We start from the raw sequence: 21,418 nt of genomic DNA on the forward strand, positions 1-21,418 counted from the left end.
TTTTCACTAACCAAAATTAGCATCCCAGTTAATAGTGCAGTTAACTTGATTTACGGATGCACCTTACTAACCATAACGTACAATTCCTATGCTAACAGTACCTGACCCTGCCAGGCTGGTAACCTGTGAGGTTGTTGGTGGAGATGTGTGTGTGTTGTGTCCTCTGGTTCTCAGTCAAATCAACATACAGTGATGGAAAAAATGATTAGACCGTCTTTGTTTTCTTCAATTTCTTGTTCATTTTAATGCCTGGTACAACTAAAGGTACATTTGTTTGGACAAATATAAAAATAAACAACAAAAATAGCTTACAAGAGTTTAACTTAAGAGCTGATATCTAGACATTTTCCATGCTTTTCTAGATAATAACCAAAATCTTATCAGCTCTTAAATTAAACTCTTATCAACTATTTTTATTGTTATCATTATATTTGTCCAAACAAATGTACCTTTAGTTGTACAAGGCACTAAATGAAAAAGGAAGCAAGGAGAAAATGACTGTAATTTCATCAACAGGTTCGTATGATTACATGTTAAATGTGAATAATGCACTGTAATTCTTATGGTATCCTCCAAAATATGTACGGTCACGCATTGTTTAGGTTGTGAAACTGAACTATTTCGTCTAGCTTAGGCACCAAACTACTTGAGTAAGGTATGGAAAAAGGATTACTTCCACATATAACTTCAAATGGGACATGAACATTGTTCTCCCAGTTACAGGGCGGAGTTTGTTTGATCAATCCACCGCCCCTCCTGTCCCCCCTATAGGGATCTAATTGGTTTATATATCACGTCACCGGACACATGTTGTAGGGAAGCTGCATTATTTTCATGCCTTACTTTTCATCGGAAATCATATAACCTATTTGTTAGAACAGGTCCACCCTGTCATCCAAGTATGGTCACTTCTGGCTGCAAAATCACAGGATAAAAACACCAAAAATGCCAAAGTCCAGGCTTCAGAGCGCTAGCTCACAGACCTAATGGGGCTACGTCCACTTCTTATATAGTACAGTTATCAAGATCAGAAACTGCTGTCACTCCCAAATGAATTGGCAGCTTGTTAATGGACAAACTAACAACACTCAATAGTTAAATCCAAGTACTTAAAGGTATATTTTCATCATTATTTGTGGGTAAATCTTTGCCCCTGCATCAGAATACAATACGACTCTAAACTTAATGGAATCTCGAGGTTTCTGGAAGAGCACTAGTTTCTCTGTTACACAGAGTTTTTCTGGCTTCTGCTCTCAACACATATTGCCACTTGAAGCAGTGTGACCTGTGTGTCATGTCATGTTGCTACATTTCTCGCCTTGGGCCCTGAGATACAGAGACCAAGTCATCTGTTTCAAAGACAGTGGCGTTTAAAGTATCACTGGGATCTTCGTGTCCCTCTCCTTCCTTCTCTCCCTCCCTCCCTCTCTCCGTCTGGGTACACTCATTCCTCCAAGGAGTCATGTCAAACAGAGAGGAGCTGATATCAAAGGTTGTGTTAGCCCCCTACGGGTCCAGGATCAGAGGGGTCGAGCCAGGAAGACGCAAAATGAGTGGAGAAGAGGAGCGGAAGAGGAAGAGGGAGAGAAATTATTTCTGCGGGAGGGATTCACCATATTGCAGCGGGGCTGAGGGGGCATGGAGGGAGCAGAGGCAGAGAGGGAGAGAGAGAGAGAGAGAGAGAGAGGGAATGAAGCGGACTGTGGAGGGCAAATGTTCTGTAAAGCAGTGTTAGGGAAGTAACTGGCACAGTGGATGCCAGCCAAGGAACAAAAGAAAGCTGTCTTCTGCCAAGGTCTTTTATTCGTCCTTCTCTTTCACGGGTCAGGACATGACAGGGAAGAAGAGGAGAGGAGGAGGGTGGATAAAAGCACTGACTCATCCCTCTGACTACGCACGGGGGCGAGACGTGAAAACACCAAACTGACATCAGAGGATCAAATCTATCATTAAAATAATTAAGATTTAATTACAAAACATGGCTATTAGGCCCTGCTTTTAGCTGATTTTAAATGCATTGTTACAGTGCAATTTGACTAGCCCATGACCAAAAAACAGAGTAGAGTGGAAGATAAATAAACCCTTGTTATAACAGTAAAATCATAAATAAAGTGTAGGCCCCCCTTACAGTAGCATTGGTAAGAATACATTCATCATGTAACACTGTCAGCACCTCACTTAGCATTTCAACAACCAGAAGAAAATATAGTTTGAATGAAGCTATTCAGATATTAACGGTTGTATAAGCCAGGACACAGTTGGCAGGCTGATGCTTTCTGCTTGGCAGTGTTTTCTGCAGCCCTGCCGGAGTGTTAAAGGTCGCGGGAGATGGGGAGATGTTTACAGCACAAATTACATACGAGCAGAGCGGCCCGGGGAGAGCTCCCAGGCTCCGCTGGGCCCGACTGCACTCATTAGTTAGAACTGCTGCAGCTCCATCAGGGTGCAGGCCAGCACATCTGACAGCAACACTTCACAATTAAACTTTGGGATTTAGTTTTCATTGGGAGCGTATGGGAGGTGTCCGCAAGGATGGGATCAAGGCTCTCTACAGGTTCAGAAACCTGCTGCTGGAAGAATGAGCCAGAGCTCTTTAACACTTCAGCAGTTCCTTTCCTTAAACCTGATTATGACACTCAAGACAACACATTAGAACAAAAAGCAATCTCATGCATTCAGACTGACTCAGTCATGTAAATATTATTCACTCCGATATTTTTCTGACTATAAATGTACAATTGGCAGAGTTTGCTTTCTGATTTCTGAGGATTCCATATTTCTTTCTTTTTAAGAACTATATTTGGCTGCATACACAAACATATTTTCTTCAAATACTATTGTTTGTTCATAATAAAACGATGGACTTATAAAGATCATTGCAAAGGGGAAGTTAAGCTTGGGAATTTTGTAAATATTCCTAATCGGAAAGTTTCCAATTATAGACATGTATGGGAATTAAAGGGAAATTATGGGAATTTATGGGAATTATCTGGAAATTTTAACGAACTGTATCATATCCAAACATAAATATAAACATATTGATTTGTCATAAGCAGACGCCCATGCAAAATAATACAAATTAAAAAAACATGGCTTTTTAACTGATCTTTATATTTTTTCATCAAGTTTTAATTATTTTATTGAACAATCAATTCTTTTTTTGAACAAGAAAAAACAATCCCAACCATTCCCATGGAAAGTGCCCAAATTTTGTAACCTAACATTATATAATGTACATTTTCTCTGACACTGCAGCAGGTTACAGCTTCTCATTTAGTAAATAAGGGTCAAAATAAAAGTGCTCCAGGTCACTGCACATAAAAGTTGCTGTTGCTGTTTGTCCCTTTTAATCTGTCACTAAAATGTGAATAGCTGGTCCACCTTAACGTTCAGTCCACCTTAAAAGAGTTACTTGTTGCAAGAACTTTGTTGAGTCTAGAGGAGTTGTAGCATGTATCCACAGATGAAAAGTCTGACCTGTGCACACACTGCACTGCTCGGTTGAATGTGAGACTGACCTGCTGATCGATGCTCTGTTGACAATCACGTTCAATTAATTGGTGCATCCTTATGAAAGTGTAGAATTTCAGAGTGATACCGAGCATTTATATGAGCTATTTATTGCAACATGAGATTAAAAATGATGTATAATTATGATACAAAGTAACACGTATTGAGTTATCTCACAGTAAAACTAACAGAAAAAACTTTCTGTCAGGTTGTTTATATTTGACAGGCAGATTAAACCTCTGAAACACAAAAACAGCAGAAAAAAAAATAATAATTACAAAACAATCAATTTGCATGTAAATTAAAAATATTAATAGTTTTCATTATAGAAAGAAAATTCACATTTTAAAAATGGTCTAGAAACATAAATGGCACACTGTGAAAGCTCCTATGATTGCACTTTCAACTGGCTTTCTCAGCTTCTCTACATATCATATATAAATAAAGTTATTACTGTAAATAAAACAAGTATTTTCAATAAATAGATGGACTCCAGAGGGTTAAAGCCACAGGCCCTCTTCACTGCTCCATGTGAGAAATGCAACCAGTTCAATTCACTGCAGGAGATACAGACAGGGAGGCTCCTCCTCCTCCTACTCCTCCTCCTGCTGCTCTGCTGCTGCTGTCGTTTGGTTCATCCAAGTCATTAAGAGAGTCTGTGTCCTCCTCGGTAATCACTCCCAGGTATGAAGTCTAAAAGCAGGTGGAAGAAAAGTTTCTTCTTGTGTTAAATCACAGCTGTGACGTGATGATATTCTGACCCAGATTCAGGTCAGCAGGTCTAGAGGATGAAGTCACTGCTGTGTCACACACTCAGGATATATGACCACTGCTGAGCCTTATTTTTATTTCATCTCACTTTTAGGAATTATTCTAGCAATTGGAGTGTTTTTGCACTTTTTCGAAGGGTTGAATCTTAAGTAGGTATTCATTTATTTAGTGTCCTTTTTAAACTCAGACCTCTGTCTTTACCTGGACTCGTCTGTGCTGGTGAAAGCCTCCTGCACTGAGACACAGGCTCGGCATTCTGTGCAGTCAGTGTATCCTTTGGGTGAAAATCCCACAGCGGTGTCGTGGCTAAATGTGGCCTGTAACCAGACCTGCTCCAGGCTCCTCCAGGCTCCGTCACATATAACACCTGTAATATATCCACGTTTTGACAAGGGGACCCGAGAAGAAGCTGGTGTCAAGTCTGGAAGTTTTGTAACATAATACTGCTTCACCAGCAGAGCTACTGAAGGAGGTAACTCTCTTGAAAAAAATGTCATGTTTAACTGTATCTTTGTAGCATGAAATATTAATTATTGAGTTTTAAATTGTGAACCGACATACGTACAGTGGTATTTTTAAAAATGTAGCTTGCAAACTACTACTTACATGCAAACTGCAATGTAGACGATGAAAATTGAGCTTCTTATAAACTCCTTCGTTGTTAAGGATTTTTTCTGAACTCTGTTTCCATTATCTTGCACATAAATTATTAAAATGAGACACACTTTGTGCTGCAAAATGTCAACAGAAAAATAAAAGCCTCCAGTTCTTCGGTAATTGCGAGCTGCTAATACTAATAAATGGACACGTTAAAGACGCAGTGCACTCCCAAAATGCACTCCTAAATATTATAATAATGTCAGTATGTAATGAATGGAATAGAATATGAGAGTCACAGCTCTGGGAGTAGATAAAGGGACTATGGAGAACAGAAACTGCTGCTGAGTCTATTAGCAATTAAGAATCCCGATCTGCCTCCATTCTCCTTGAACTGTATTGGACAGCAGAGACTGTATCTCAGCATTCAATTGGTCACTGTCAGGACACTGTGAGCCCGACTGTCCAACTGAAATCAGGGCGCTGCTCAATATAATGGATTCCTATTGGTTTCTGCCGGCCAGACAAACGACATTGGAGAGGTGAGAAAATGGCTTATTGATGACTGTCTGAAGCTGCGGTGGCTCTCCGGCTGTGAAGCAGCGTGCACATGCTCTCTCTCTCACAGTTTGGGAACTTGTGAGGACATTTGAATGACTTTAACATTAATTTCTTTGCTGCTTAACCCCACCAGAACAAAAATCTGTCAGAGCCCGAAAGAAGTCTCAACTCCAAAAGTCTTTGTCTGCAGATGAGGATTGAGTTCCCATAATTACCTCCATCAAGGAGTTTATGTTTTAGCAGAATGCAGAATCATGGAAAAACTAATGTCCCAATTTACATGAATCTTGATGGAAGGGTGTATGGGCAGCAATAACCCACAACACTGTTAAGCGGGTCTGAGTCATGGAGCAGTTACACAAGATTTATTCTTAAGTTATTGTGAGATATGGCATTGGCTCTGTGGAGTTTCCCATCATGTGTGTATAATGTTGTTTCAGGTCACTCTCACAAGAACACATACAGAAGATGTTGAATAAAAAAATATGTTTATAAAATCATGTAAGATCAACTGGAGGATAAAGGATGTGTGCGCACGATAGATCAGTGCAAAGTCAAGGTAATATTTTAATGGTGCATTTGGCTCCATATTGTTTACATTTTCCACCCCCAACTTCCCAACCAATAAGAAATAAAACTGTGAGTATATTTCCTGCTAGCCTTCGTACTTTTCTTTAATTTGGTCCACTCACATTTCTGCACTGTGAAAGGAAACCAGACTCAATACAAAATGAACCAAAAGGTAGAGGTGTGAATCAGCGTATCGGCCCCACAATATGATTTTATCCTGATACACAATATGATTTTATTGTGATTTTAAGCATTGTGCAATATGGTGAGTATTGCAATACAATATATTGGGATTTAACTGTTTAACTGCATTTTGTGTCCAAAAAATTAAAATTAATGAAGAATTGTTTTGTCAAAAAGGAGAAATTCTCAGTGATCTACTTAACTGTTATAAAATATGTATGGACGACAACAATTGCAGCATTTTCTTAAACTTTCCTCAACTTTAAGTTTCACTGCTCTGAAGTTTTCTGAATAAAAAAGCCGAACTTTGCAGCGTTATTTCGACACCTTCCAGACATGATGTCCTGACATACATGGTGCCTATAGACTTGACTTGAGTTGTGAAAGTGCCCTAAAATTCTCTCTGTTGGTGCTGTTGGGTCTTTGTGTGGTGTTTTATACTGTAGACAGGAACCTGATCTGTGGGTGGGTATGGGAGTGGTCTTCTCTGTATTGTGGTGTGCCTCAGGGTTCTGTTCCGGGTCTTCTTCTGTTTCCCTTGTTTTTCTTCCACTAATACAGCTAAAAAGGAGTCTCCTATCACCGCTGTGATATGATATGATTCACCTCATCTAATCTTCAAAATGGTCCAAAATTTTTTGAACTCCCCCAAACTTTCTAACACGATTAATTTTATCACCACTTATATGCATTTGAGCAAAAGTTCAAAGATTGTATTGTACCTTTCAAGTAAAAAGTGAATGTTTTTGGAAATATTTTAACACCTTTAAATTCCACAGAATGATGACCCCGATCTCAATTAGGCTATTGCAAGAATAAATACAAATTGATTCTTTTGTTCTTTTTCAACATCTCTCTGTAAAAAATTTGCATCCTAAAGAATATCCAAATCCATCAAAGATGTATAGACATAAGATATATTACTTTTATGTATGCTATGCTTAAAATAAATAGATTGTCTTATATTAATATGCATCAGAGGACAAATCTGAGTCCAATGCATTCATAAACAGAACATCACACAGTTACCACTAAAGAAAATAACTATAAAACTGACTTTATGTGCTCCTGACCTGTATAAGGAAGTGTTAAATATGTAGATTTTCTTCCAAACATATGTTATGACCCCGACAGGCTGACAGCTGGAGATAACTCTCTGTTTCTAGCACATTAAAGAAACATACAAACCTCATTTAAACAGTTCTGTGAGCTACTTTATGTAACGTTCTGTGAGTTTAAACATATCTCTAACACCAGCCAGCTACTTCAGTTACTGCACTCACATTTTCTCACTACACTTTCTAATCCGCAGCCTCTGTTTCTGCGTTATCTGTTACTGTGTGTTTCAGTAATGCATGCTCACATAAACAAACCGCTGTGGCCCGAGGCATTCTGAATAAAACATGCGGATGCTGAAATTCTATGCAATTCTCCTTTAAGTGTATTTGTAATTCCATGCTAATTTGTTATCCTAAACCGCCCGCCTCGTTTCTGAGTAAGAATAATTGTGGTGTTTGTTCATTGATACAAATGTAGCTGTGTTGGATATTATATGAAGCGGAGATGTCATAAAATCTGCATGTGTGGTTCATAAGTTTCAATTACAGGGATGGAGGATGCTCTCACGCTACAGCTTGATGTGTCTACAGGAGATTCCAACATGGGACACAAATATGAAATGTATTTAGATACTGGTGTTGTTATCATATAGAGCAGGCTGGCTCTCAGAGATGAAGAAGACTCTCCATGGGGTGCGCTCAACAGCATATAAATCATTTAAACGCCATAATTAAATTTCATACTGCGTGTGATTAAAAAGCAATGATGCTATCATTTTATTATCCATGTCATTGTTCTAACTCTACCATTTCCGTTCTCCGCCACACAACAGGGAAACATATGGCTCTGCCCACAGACACACGGCACACTTCATCACTTAAATTATGGTATTTGTATAATTCATGCGCTGTACACTGCATCCTCAGTCATGTGTCTATATTTGGATAGTTTGTACTGTATGAGCCCGAGGACAGCGAGCAGCTCATGAATCATAACATGACACATGATGAATCCAGTTTATGAATCCCCCGGTGCCTCGGCTGTTTGCTGCTGCTGCTGTTTGTTTTTCTGTTTTTATCCAACAACTAAAATACTATCAGAGATAATAAACCAAACGTGAGCTCTGAACTACACAAACCAGCTTCTGTTGTTCTGTTTGTTGTCCTGAACATTACGCTGCACTCTTTGAACACAGAGAGAAACTCTTATTTCTGAGACCTGCACGAACAGAATGAATAATATAAAGATCAAAAAGTATGACTCATATATCTGAAATTCTGTTTATGGATGTTGAAAGTGAAATTCCTCTTTTGAAATCATAGTAGCATCTCATTCCCGACTATATGTTTCATACTGCTGAAGAGTTTCTTTAACAATCTGAACAGTATGTACAGTAAAATACACATATTTTAAATAGTTAAATAACACCTCAGTAAACTGTCTTCAGCTGTCACAGGTCCTGTCAGGCGGTTTTTAAATCTGTTGATTTTGTTCTGAGTGCTTTCTAACAGAATAAGAACGTGGTACATGGTGGAACAGCAACATCAAAACTTTTATTCTGTATCCTTTCAGCTTAACAAAGGCCTTACATTAGATATCCACCCTTCCCTCCATTCTTAGCCTTCAAAAAACTCAAGACATAAACACAGTATAACAGTTTACCAGAGGAAACAGCTGGGCAGGGTTTCAGAGTCGATGTAGGAGGTTGATGTATTTTGCATCACATCCGTGGTATCTTTAGCACTAAGAATAACTGACAGAAGCTGAAGGGATTGTCTGTAGTTTTGAAGGTTTTTGGACATAAAACAAAGATGGCGTGCTAGAGAAATAGTCACCAAAGTTACTATACCGGGAAAAAAAATGGAGTGAGATTTACTTAGAAAAACCTCAGCAACAGAAGTTCCAATTTTACAGAAGATATACTCAGTAAAGTTTAGCTACCAGTAAACATCATGTTGATTAATATTCAAAAACAAATTATAAAATTTATTAGCACATTTATGTTTTCATGAGTGAACTTTACACATTCTTCATCAGTTAGTTTACTGGCTGGATATAGTTTTTATTTTTGCTTAATCTAAGTACGGTTACATCTATCTATCTATAAAAGCAAGAACCGTGTTTGTGTGTGTGTGTGTGTGTGTGTGTGTGTGTGTGTGTGTCTGGGGCATATCCCGAAGACTGACCTAAGATTTCGTATGTTGCTTGTGCATGGCACACAGGTGTGCATCCTCGATTGTGAAGAAACATTTTTCAAAATGTCATTATTTACGTGGGACATGTTGCGGCATTGCACTGTTTCCGATCGGATGCCTTTTAGGGGAGCTCCGCCCCATTGTGTGATAGGCCTACACCTGGTCAGTAACCCAATCCACTCTGGATTTCCACGCCTGACTCATCACATCTGTAAGTCTATTTAGCCTACCTATCTTTAGGAGTTTTAAAGTGCGCTACAAGGTTTGATTTTCCAATAATGTTCAAAAAGTTTTCAGCGAATATCAATGTTCAATGTGTATGTGCTGGATGGTGTGCATACCTTATGAAAAGTAAGTATTTTATGGAGTTACAGACGTTGTGGTGGTCTGCATGTAATGTGTAAATTCTGTTATTAGCGATTAGCATGCTAAGAAGAGATTTAGCTTTATTCACTTCTTATGTTGCATTACTATGTAATTCATGGATGACATTCATGTCAATTAGCGTAATGCCCATAATCATTTGATATGAGATACTTACATGCAATATAGTTTATCAGCTAATTGGGTTCATGTTAATGTACTTTAAGTGCAGCATACTGCGTAATGTGCTATCTCATGATTAGATTAGATGATTTTTATCTTGTTTTTAGACACCGCTTTTTTGCAGTGTAAAAATGACAAGAATTTCTGCATTGAATAGCATTATGTTTTTAAGCAAATTTTACTCAGATAATGCAAAACCACTGATAAATTGACTGATGAAACGTAGTAAACATAGTAAATATGTATTTCTTGGTTAAACTTGATGCTTATTAGACTTTAATGAGAATATTTTCTGTTTTATTTGAACTTCTGTATGGAACTTGTTGGTGATTCTCACTCCAGTATTTCTTTAATTAGTGTTTACTCCTCGTCCCTCCGGAGACAGAAACTCTGCCTGATGATGATCATGATCACTTTACACCAAACTTTCCAAACCCTTCTTTGTTGTTGCCAATATTATTTCCTATCCTGGTTCTTGCTGCTGTCACAGCTTCAGTGGAATGTGAGTTCTCTGTCTGTCATTCAGCCTCGGCCGGCTTTTCCTCATTACAGCCACTCATAAGGTCAGTCAGGCCCTCCAGAACAACACGGAGACAGAAAGACAGATGGGGAGAGACAGACAATGACTCAAATAGACAGACAGAGCCGTGTCAAAACCGAAAGCTGCAGCTTTGCCATCCCGGCAAGAGGAACTATAAATGGGCCTCTTAATTAAGGTCCCTTAGCCCCACACACGTCGCCAAAGGCTGTTGCTGCTACTCACATCCAGCTAATATGGTTTTTATAAGGGCCTGGAGGAGGACAGGGAGGGAGACAGGCAAGGAGACGGGCAGAGGGAGTCCACATTCAGATGGAACATTTGGAATAATAAAAAATATTCAAAATAGTAAAGTGGTTACATGTCTTACAACTAGCAGCTTCTAAAATACATGATGTCACTGCAAAAACATGGAGTTGTCTCCAAGTTGTTTGTGATATCTATAACTATATTAGAGAATCGCACGGCTGGGAAAAGGAGATTAATAAAGACCTCTTAGTTAATTAATTATTAATCAGTGTTCCAAATTGATAGTTTAGTAACTTTATGAGACTGATTTAGGTGAATTGGCTATATTTTTCCGTTTTACAGATGGTACTCCATCTCGAGGTGACTTAGAGTAAATCATATCATATAATTTATTATAATTAATAATTATTTATGATAATTATTAATTCTACTGGCATTCTAACCATGCTTTTGAACCATGATATCCACACAAGTGTTGCTCAGGTTCATCCTTACATATTCGATGCCTTATGGGAGGGATAGCATTTATGATAATGGATTTTATTTTTTACATATTTGACGCCTCGTGCAAGGTATCATTTATTTATAAAAGAGGAATCCTAAATTCCCAACACCTCATCATCTTTCCGTGTTCCTTTTAATTGCAGAATGTTCAGTTTTCTTTAGTGATTTCTTTAATGCTCTGGAGGTAAAATGTTTCCAGCTGGAACCCTGTGATGCTCGTGGATCTTCTCTCACTTTCTTTGCAGCTTTACCAGAACTTTTCTTGGTTTGCTGTGATGCTTATGATACAGCGCCACCACATTAGTGTCATTCCACTATTGCAAAAATGATCCAAGTGCAAGGATTGTTAACAGACCAGAACCAGATCTCCAACCTAAACGACAGAACAGATTTCTCGCCTAAAAATGTTTCGGCACATTTTGGCTGTAATTTGAGAAAGTTTGTGACCAGGCTGCCTGTTTGTTCTCCTTGAAAACGAACCAAAAACTGCGTTAGTTACATTTTTTCGTAGCTCTGTTTAGTTACAGGTTTATTTGGAGATATTTAAGGCTGAACCCTTTAAATACACCCCATAGGAATCAAACATAAAAGGAGTTCCAGACTAATATGTGAATTAGTCAACCAGATGTCCAACCTAAACGACAGAACAGACCGTCTATCAGCACCATCCATAGGCTCCTATGAGCCCATGGTACAGAGCGGAGCGTTCTAAAAACAGCACACATGTCATTCTACAGGCATGCATGGTTCACTGTTGTCTAGGTATAGGGCAGAAACCTTTTTGGTTATTTTGTATAGTTTTTGGTATTTTATTTTCCTTTTTTGGTAATTTTGAGCATTTTTTGGGAAATTTTGTGCCTTTTTTAGTAATTTTGTGTCCTTTTTTGGTAATTTTGTCTTTTTTGAAGAGAAGGAGTTATGAGAATGATGTTTCCATTTGTTTCCACATGGGACATGAACCCTGTTCTCCAGATGAAAGTTGGTTGGTCCCTTAAACTCCACATCACTGTCAATCATTACTGCTACGTCAGCAAGATGGAGCAGAGGAAAGTCTGAAGCGTTAATATGAGTCATATTTTGCTGCCTGTACAAATGTCATATACAGTAGTGTTCAAAATAATAGCAGTCCAATGTGACTAACCAGATTAATCCAGGTTTTTAGTATATTTTTCATTGATGGCAAACAAGGTACCAGTAGGTGCAGTAGATTGTCAGAAAACCAACAAGACCCAGCATTCGTGATATGCAGCTCTTAAGACTGTGCAATTGGGGAATTAGTTGAAAGGGGTGTGTTAAAAAAAATAGCAGTGTGGCGTTCAATCAGTGAGGTCATCAACTTTGTGAAAAAACAGGTGTGAATCAGGTGGCCTCTATTTAAGAATGAAGCCAGCACTTGTTGAACATGCATTTCTCTTTGAAAGCCTGAGGAAAATGGGTCGTTCAAGACATTGTTCAGAAGAACAGCGTACTTTGATTAAAAAGTTGATTGGAGAGGGGAAAACGTATAAAGAGGTGCAAACAATTAAAGGCTGTTCAGCTAAAATGATCTCCAATGCTTTAAAATGGAGAGCAAAACCAGAGACACATGGCAGAAAATGGAAGACAACCATCAGAATGGATGGAAGAATAAGCAGAATGGCAAAGGCTCAGCCAATGATCAGCTCCAGGGTGATCAAAGACAGTCTGGAGTTACTGTGCTGTGACAGTTAGAAGACGTCTGTGTGAAGCTAATCTATTTACAAGAATCCCCCGCAAAGTCCCTCTGTTAAAAAAAGGCATGTGCAGAAGAGGTTACAACTTGCCAAAGAACACATCAACTGGCCTAAAGAGAAATGGAGGAACATTTTGTGGACTGATGAGAGTAAAATTGTTCTTTTTGGGTCCAAGGGCCGCAGACAGTTTGTGAGACGAGCCCCAAACTCTGAATTCAAGCCGCAGTACACAGTGAAGAAAGTGAAGCATCATGATATGGGCATGTTTCTCTTACTATGGTGTTGGGCCTATTTATCACATACCAGGGATCATGGATCAGTTTGCATATGTCAAAATACTTGAAGAGGTCATGTTGCCTAATGCTGAAGAGGACATGCCCTTGAAATGGATGTTTCAACAAGACAATGACCCCAAACACACTAGTAAACCAGCAAAATCTTGGTTCCAAACCAACAACATTGATGTTATGGAGTAGGACCTTAACCCAATTGAGAACTTGTGGGGTGACATCAAAAATGCTGTTTCTGAAGCAAAACTAAGAAATGTAAATGAATTGTTGAATGTTGTTAAAGAATCTTGGAGTGGAATAACGGCTGAAAGGAGCCACAAGTTGGTTGATTCCATGCCACACAGATGTTAAGCAGTTGTGAATATAACTAAATATTAGATTCACAGGATTGCTAAATCCTAGAAACAAAAAAGTTTGTACAAAATAGTTTTGAGTTTGTAGTAACAGCAGACACTGCTATATTTTTTAACACACCCCTTTCAACTAATTGCCCAATTGCACAGATGGAGCGTGCATATCACGAATGCTGGGTCTTGTTGGTTTTCTGAAAATCTACTGCACCTACTGGTACCTTGTTTGCCATGTAGCAATGAAAAATATACTAAAAACCTGGATTAATCTGGTTAGTCACATTGGACTGCTATTTTGAACACTACTGTATGTGTCAACATAAATAAATAAATAAATAAATAAATAAATCATAGTAAATTAAGGATATTATTAGTAATGCCAGTAAACTTAGAAAAATAGGGAGGATCTTAGATAAATATATTTTTTTAAAATGACAGGAAAGGGGGGAAAACAACAATAAAAAACAAACAGAAAAAGGGAACAGAATGTAAATACATTACATTATTTTTCTGAAATAGAAAATATTGTCTCAGAGATTTAGGCAGTAGCATTTGATGGAGTGTCCTGGTAATGTGTGTGGTTGGTGTTGCAGCGTGGACAGATGGTCACAGTGACAAACAGCAGCCTGTGAGCTGCAGCTTCTTTCAACATCAACCCACATTTCTCTATATTAATTATGTTTCTATTGACAATCAATGACATGCACTGTACAGGAGATGTTTGTCCTGATGAACCTACAGAGAATAATCACACACTCACCTCTGCACAGTTTACTTCACTCTTTTATCTCTGTTCAGCTGTCTCACATGAAACTTTACAGTTCCCCCTCAGAGACTGGGTGAAGAGAGCTAAAAGTGAAGACATATCAGAATAACATTCGCCATGTGGTCGGGAACACGACTCCCAATGCTCATGTTGTTTTATATTTGCTGAACGAGTATATAGGCAGATTTTTGCTCATGCATTTGCAATATCAACTTAAAAGATGATAGTATAACAGTGGTAAAGTCTGCACAACTTTACCTACAAACTGACCTGGATCTGTTGGAATTTGACTGCAGCAGCTTTGATTTCATACCTAATTCTCTCTTGCTTTTTCTCTCTCCTCTCTCCTCTTCACTTGTGAGATGTTTTCTGGTCTGAACTGGTCCACATGTAGGCCAAGCCAGGCAGCATGTAGGCCAAGCGGGCACACACGGCATGCTAGAAAACATTCAGAGAGTGTGCGAGCAGAGAGAAAGTACAGATGTTAGCGTCTCCTGCTGAGCGCGCTGTCACAGCAGCTGACAGATGAGCCATACACATCAAAACGCTGATGAGAGAAATGTTTACCATGAATAGATAACAGATGTGATGGGGAGTTATTTATTTCAATAATGTCTTCCATTTCTGTAATGTCACTGCTGACGGCAGCAGGCGACAGATCGAGCGAGAGATGTATACAGAAAGAGAGAGAGAGAGAGAGGGAGAGATGTGCTGTCAGCTATAGACGTACCATTGTCACTCCTAATAAACCATGGCAGCCTGGTGACTAATTAGCCATAATTTTGCTCATCGGGGCTTTGAGAAATGTTTGAAAATCTTGCCCGAGTCACAGTCTTGTTCTGCCAGGAGGAATGTCACAGCCAGGCTGGGGCTAAGCGATGCTGGCACGCCATCAAGAGATGCTGGCATGTGTCGACGAGAAACTCTGTGAATGGCCTCTAGCTCTGCAAGAACTCCACAACAGTTGGAGAAAACTTTGGCTGCGAGTTTCTTCCTCCTCTGACCTTGATGTAGATGTTGCTGGTGTGAGTTCTCCTCTTTCCTCCTCTCCACAAATAGACCAAAAAAGACATACATTTACCAAAAAAAGGCATAAAATTACCAGAAAAGACACAAAATCATCCAAAAATATATAAAAGGAACAAAAAAGACAGAAAATGACCAAAACATGACCAAAAAGATGTACATTTACCAGAAAAAGATGTAAAATGACCAAAAAAGATGTAAAATTAGCAGAAAAGACACAAAATGATCTAAAAATATATAAAAGAACCAAAAAAGACACAAACTTACCAAAAAAGGCACAAAATTGCCAAAAAAGAACACAAAATTACCAAAGAAAAAGATGTAAAATGACCAAACGAGACAAAACATTTCTAAAACAAAGTCGTTGGTAGGCATTGGTGTCCATTGTAAAACAAAAGTTAACTACTTTTTTTGTTACTGGTGTGAGTTCTCCTCTCCTCTCTAGAGAGGGCCTGTTTAGGATCTCAAAGGTTCTCCCCCTGCAGCACACGAACGGCATCAGTGAGATCTTTGGAAATCAACGAGGAGATAACGAAATGCATCTGTGTGATCACGCTGTACAGCAAAATAAACCAATTCTGCAGATTGTTTCCACATTTAGTTCAGCGGTGGTCCATAAATATGCCCGTTTTGCAATCTGAATATATGTGACGGCAGTTATGAAGTGGCTGTAAATAAACATTCTGAGGCTTAAATTTTAATATCTCAGGAGAACACAACTGGTATTGAGAATATTTATGGAGCGATTATGCTGTAAATCAGCCGGCAGTGTCAACATGTCAACATTTCACAATGTTTCCTGGCATTTAAATGTCACTGATGTCCTCCATGAGTTACAGTTGGAGTAAACATCTAGTTTAGCTCATTGTGTTCGACTCCAGCAAATCATATTGTATATTTTAAATGGACCATATTTAATTAAAGATATCACCACTTCTCTCAAACATTGTTTTTGTTTTTTAATTAAACTTGATTTTAGTGAACTTAACTTTAAATCCCTTTGTGACCTACTGTAGAACAAGTCTGCCAGAGCATATTCACATTTTTACATGCTTTACATCCCCCACCTCCTACTTTTTGCACTCTGTGAACTCGTTTTTTTATGTCTATGTATAAAACACTTTCTGCAGCTACACTTCTGCGCAATATAAATATTCTATTTTTACAGTTTTATGTTTTATATTTATGCTTTATTTATGACATGCCAGAGTACAATCACTGTGAGCCAATGCAACGGAATTTCATTCAATGTGCATATTTCTATGTATATCTGAATGACAATAAAGTCTGTCAAAGTCTAAGTCATGCTGTGGTGCCATTTTTTGGAGTATTTTAATACGCTACACATCAATACAACCCTTACAGTCCATGTTTTAACAATATAAATGGCCTTATGTCAATACTAATAAATTGCTTAAAAGTGCAAAAAAATATATATCTTTTTTTAACACATATCTTTCTAAATATAGAAATGTCACAGCTGTATCCCTCAAAATTGTAAATGGGAAAAAGTTATACAAAGTCCTTTCAAACACAGGAAATTTATTTTGAGTGTGTTCATAACTAACTTTCTGAGATACACCCATTATATAAACTATAACAAAACAAAAAGAAAAATGCACATTGTACACATTTGCAAAAGCATATATGTACATTAAAACAAACAATTTACAATAGTTAAATCAAATCAAAAGTGTGTAAAGAGTGTGTGGGCTTTGTGTGTCTTAGTGTTTTTGTAAAAGTGCAAGAGATAAAATGAGAAAGAAAGCGAACGTCCGACTTTGAGCTAAGACACGTCTTCTGGGAAATTGACATCACCTCCTGTTGTTGCCGCTAGTGACACCGAAAAAAAACGTGACAGTTCAGACCATCACAACGTGATGACAAATTTCCCAACGTAGGAAGTGCTGTGAATCCCCGCGGGCCGGTCTGGATTCTGGAAACAGCGATGCATGCATGACATATAGAGCTAAATCCCCTGAATTTATCTGCAAAAAGAATTATTGGTTTGTCTTATTGGTTGCTGTTCCACTGGCATTTAAAAATGTGATCGCAGGCGTCCCCGTCGGTCTTAAAGGGTTCCGACCATACACTGTATAAATAATGGACGTAGTCACCGTGACGTCATCCGTTGGTTTGTGGCCCGTTGGAAGCATCGAGTTCAGGGCTACACTCATCACCATCTTGTTTCCGATACCGGGAGCAGACCATATCTGGACTGTGGAGGAATGAGAGGGATCCGATCACTGACTACAGCCTCTCTACACCTCAACCTGACTGATTCATGTTAGCATTAACTGGAGCATTAACTGGATGTTTGTTTTGGCAAAAAACAAAAACTAGATGTTCATTACTTACCTCAGAAAAATGGACAGGGGCTCTTTGGAGTGTCTGTTAGTCCAACCAAACGCTGGACAAGACATTTTAATGCACAAAACATTCAAATAAACATTTGAGTGACAGTCATTAAGTGAAAATACAGTGAAACGGTCAAAGTTATGAGACTGCTAAACGTCCTTTTTTATACCTATGTAACGTTATATATAACTTTATTGGCTTATATGACTTTATTGTTGGCGTGGATACGCATTGTTCTGCTTCTCTCCTGATAAGGCTCGCCTTGTTAGCCACCTGTCAATCAAAGATAGCCACGCCCCAAATCATATGATTCTTTATCTTCTGTTTTTTTCTAAATGGGGCAATTATTTACACTATTAACATCAGATTGTCTTGAAGAAGATGTTTTAGTAGCGATTGAGGCCATAGTGTTGTCCTAAAACCATTTCTGAGGCATTCTACCTGCTGGAGCCTTTGGTAGAATGCAGCTTAAGGCACTTCCTGGTTTGCCTCACTGCTCAGACCTGGAGGTTGTCGCCTGGTTCTGACATGGACGAGTTTAGGTTCTCAGTAAAAAAAATGGCACTGTTTAAAAAAGTTTAAACATTTTTTCTCAAATTTTTCACAATGTCATTTTACAGATATGAGGGCCACGCCTCCAATGCCTCTGCTCCTCCTGTTCCAGTGACTTTATCCTCTCTCTATCAGTCTCAGTGTGGCTCCTGTGGTGGAAGCGACCCGAGAACCTTTTTCATTAAGTATTATGCCAAAGCGGAGTGATCCTGCCTCCGTTTGTTAATGCACCCCCTGTGTTCTGTATTTAAGTTAAACGCCGCCTGCAGCACGACATCATGTAATTAGACTCACAGGTGAGGAGACATTGTGCAAGCCTAGCAAGACTCTGCCTAATTAAAATGTGGACTTTCTCCAATTAAGCAGAACACCGTGTCGGTGCTGTTAGTGCTGGGCCCCAAGAGCCCCAACATGGTGACTCAGATATATCGCTTCATTTCGGTTATTTGATTTTGAAGAAAACACTTTTCCCCTCAGATACAGTTTTAATGCTGAAGCAGGTAAAATCTGACAGAAAAAATAGATTAAATCCTGATAATTTCAAATGTGAGACATGATGTTGAGTCCCATCAGCTCTGCATAATGTCTGTAGCTAGAGGGAGACTCCTCCCTGTAGAGGGAGACTCCTCGCTTGGACCGGAACCAAGATGAAAAACATCTGAAGAAGAGACACCTGTTGGCTGGACGCTGATATTCTGCAATCTGAAAAATGTCTTCTTCACTTTTAATAAGTCTGCAGAAGGTTTAAAGAAGTCTGACTGGAAACAACAAAGAAAAACACACTGCACATAAATCACAAACCTTTTTTTCCTGTTTACAGCTTTGTCCCTGTTTGGGGACAAGCTGCTGTTTTAACCACTGAGTGTGTGTCTAGTCGGTTATATTCTACTGCCAAAAATGACTTATTTACCTCAAGGGCTTAAATTCTACTGACTGTAAAACCTATCTTTTTGAGACTAGTCTCTCCTCAAAAACGACATTATAGCTTTGTACAAGCAGCGAAAGACGACTCATATTCACGTTTCAGACTTTCCTCTGCTCCATTTTGCTGACGTAGCAGTAAGAATTGACAATGATGTGGAGTTTAAATGGTGATGTCACTTCACCAGGAGAACAGGGTTGACACAAAAAAGACACAAAAACACCAAAAGAGATGTAGAAATATCAAAAAAGACACAGAATTACCAAAATATACACAAAATTACTAAAAAAGACACAAAATTACCAAAAATGCCATAATTTGGTTTCCCATGTAAAACAAAAGTTAACAACTTTTTACGTTGTCCTCCTGACTTCTGCATTTCCCTCGTTCCATCCTGTATTAACTGTCTTTTACAGCTGAACCAGGAAGGTTTCTGTCCCAAACTAGCTAGAACTAGCTCCATGGTTTTGTATGTAAATCCACAGAAACTGCAGCTTTTTTACAACAGTGAACTGTACGTGTCTGTAGAATGACCAGTGTGCTATTTTTAGAATGCTCCGCCACCAAATGCTCATAGGAGTCTATGGGTGGTGCTGACAGATGGTCTGTTCTGTCGTTTAGGTTGGAGATCTGGTTGACTAATTCACTTATGAGTCAGGAACCTCTCAGTTCATATTTGATTCCCGTGGACGGTATTTAACAAGCGCATCCCATGCCTCTGAATAAATCTGTAACTAAACAGAGATACTAAAGGTGAAAGTAACGCTGAGTGACATTTAGAAGTTGCAGTTTTTGTGGCTTGGTCACAAACTTTCTTGAATTATAGCCAAATGTGCGAGAAATAGCTAACTCAGTGACAGAATCTTGATTAATATTTGCCTTGTTTGACAGTTTGATCTAAGTTTCCTGAGTTACGCTGGACATCAGTCATATCAAACCTGTCTTATGAGATAAATGATTGTGATGAGTGACCAGACTCTTCTGCCAGAGCAAATAAAACACGAGCTCTGCAGATCTGACTGGTTTACAGACAAACAGGAGAAAGCTGCTTCAACAAATTACATCTTGTTCAACCAGCTCCATGAGGGAATACGCCTCCGAAAAGATGCATTTAAAATATATCCATTTAAAAAAGAATGTATTGCATAAAATGTAAAAAAAATATCTCCTTTAGTTGATGCATCTCTCTCTCATGAATCATGTATGTTGAAGTCTGTGTGAACATTTTGCATCCGGCAGTTTCCTGCTACTGTTCTAATGTAACTGAACTTTAACCCTTTAATGCTGCAACATGAGAAGGCTTTTGGGAAAAGTAAAAGTCATTCTGTATTTATAATATTTCTGTATCTAGATGTTGCATATGGGAGAACACTCCCCGCTCTGCATCCATATGGAAATATCAATCATGTCACAGTTAAACAGATTACCATTCAAAAAATGTTTCCAGTTTTTTTTTTCCCTGTGATTTTTTTCCTGTGTGTGTGGTGGTGGAGGGATTGTTGCTCTGAGTTTTCTGTTTATTTTTCTCAGCCTGGTTTATGCACCACCCACAGAGATCATAACAGTTATTTACATACTGTTTGCTCTCTCAATGTCACACACGGTGCAGGATTCTTTTTCTTGCTTAATCAGGGAGCAGTGCGGCAGAGACAAACGGGCCTTATGGAGAGTGGATATATAACTCTATTTTCTGTTGTTTATTTGACCCCAGCACCTCCTGTACATACAGTGGAAGTCATGCAGCACGTGTTTTTACCGCTGAGTGTGTGTCTAGTCGGTTATATTTCTACAGCACAAAATTACTTACTTACCTCAAGGGCTTAAATTCTACAGACTGTAAAACCTTTATTCTTTTCAAGACTGGTCTCTCCTCAAAAACATCCTTATAGCTTTGTACAGGCAGCAAAATCCAACTCATATTTTATATAGTTTCAGACTTTCCTCCGCTCCATCTTGCTCAGGAGGGAGAGAGGGGAGGAGGACGGGTCCAACAAATGGAGGACTTTCACAACGAGAACGGGGTTGACAGAAAAAAGACACAAAATGACCAAAGAAGACACAAAATGACCAAAAATGACACAATATGACCAAAATAAACCAAAAAATTATCAAAAAAGGACACAAAATAGCCAAAAAGACACAAAGCTACCAAAAACCCC

This window comes from Centropristis striata, chromosome 3, assembly GCF_030273125.1.
Source record: "Centropristis striata isolate RG_2023a ecotype Rhode Island chromosome 3, C.striata_1.0, whole genome shotgun sequence".
NCBI lineage: Eukaryota > Metazoa > Chordata > Actinopteri > Perciformes > Serranidae > Centropristis > Centropristis striata.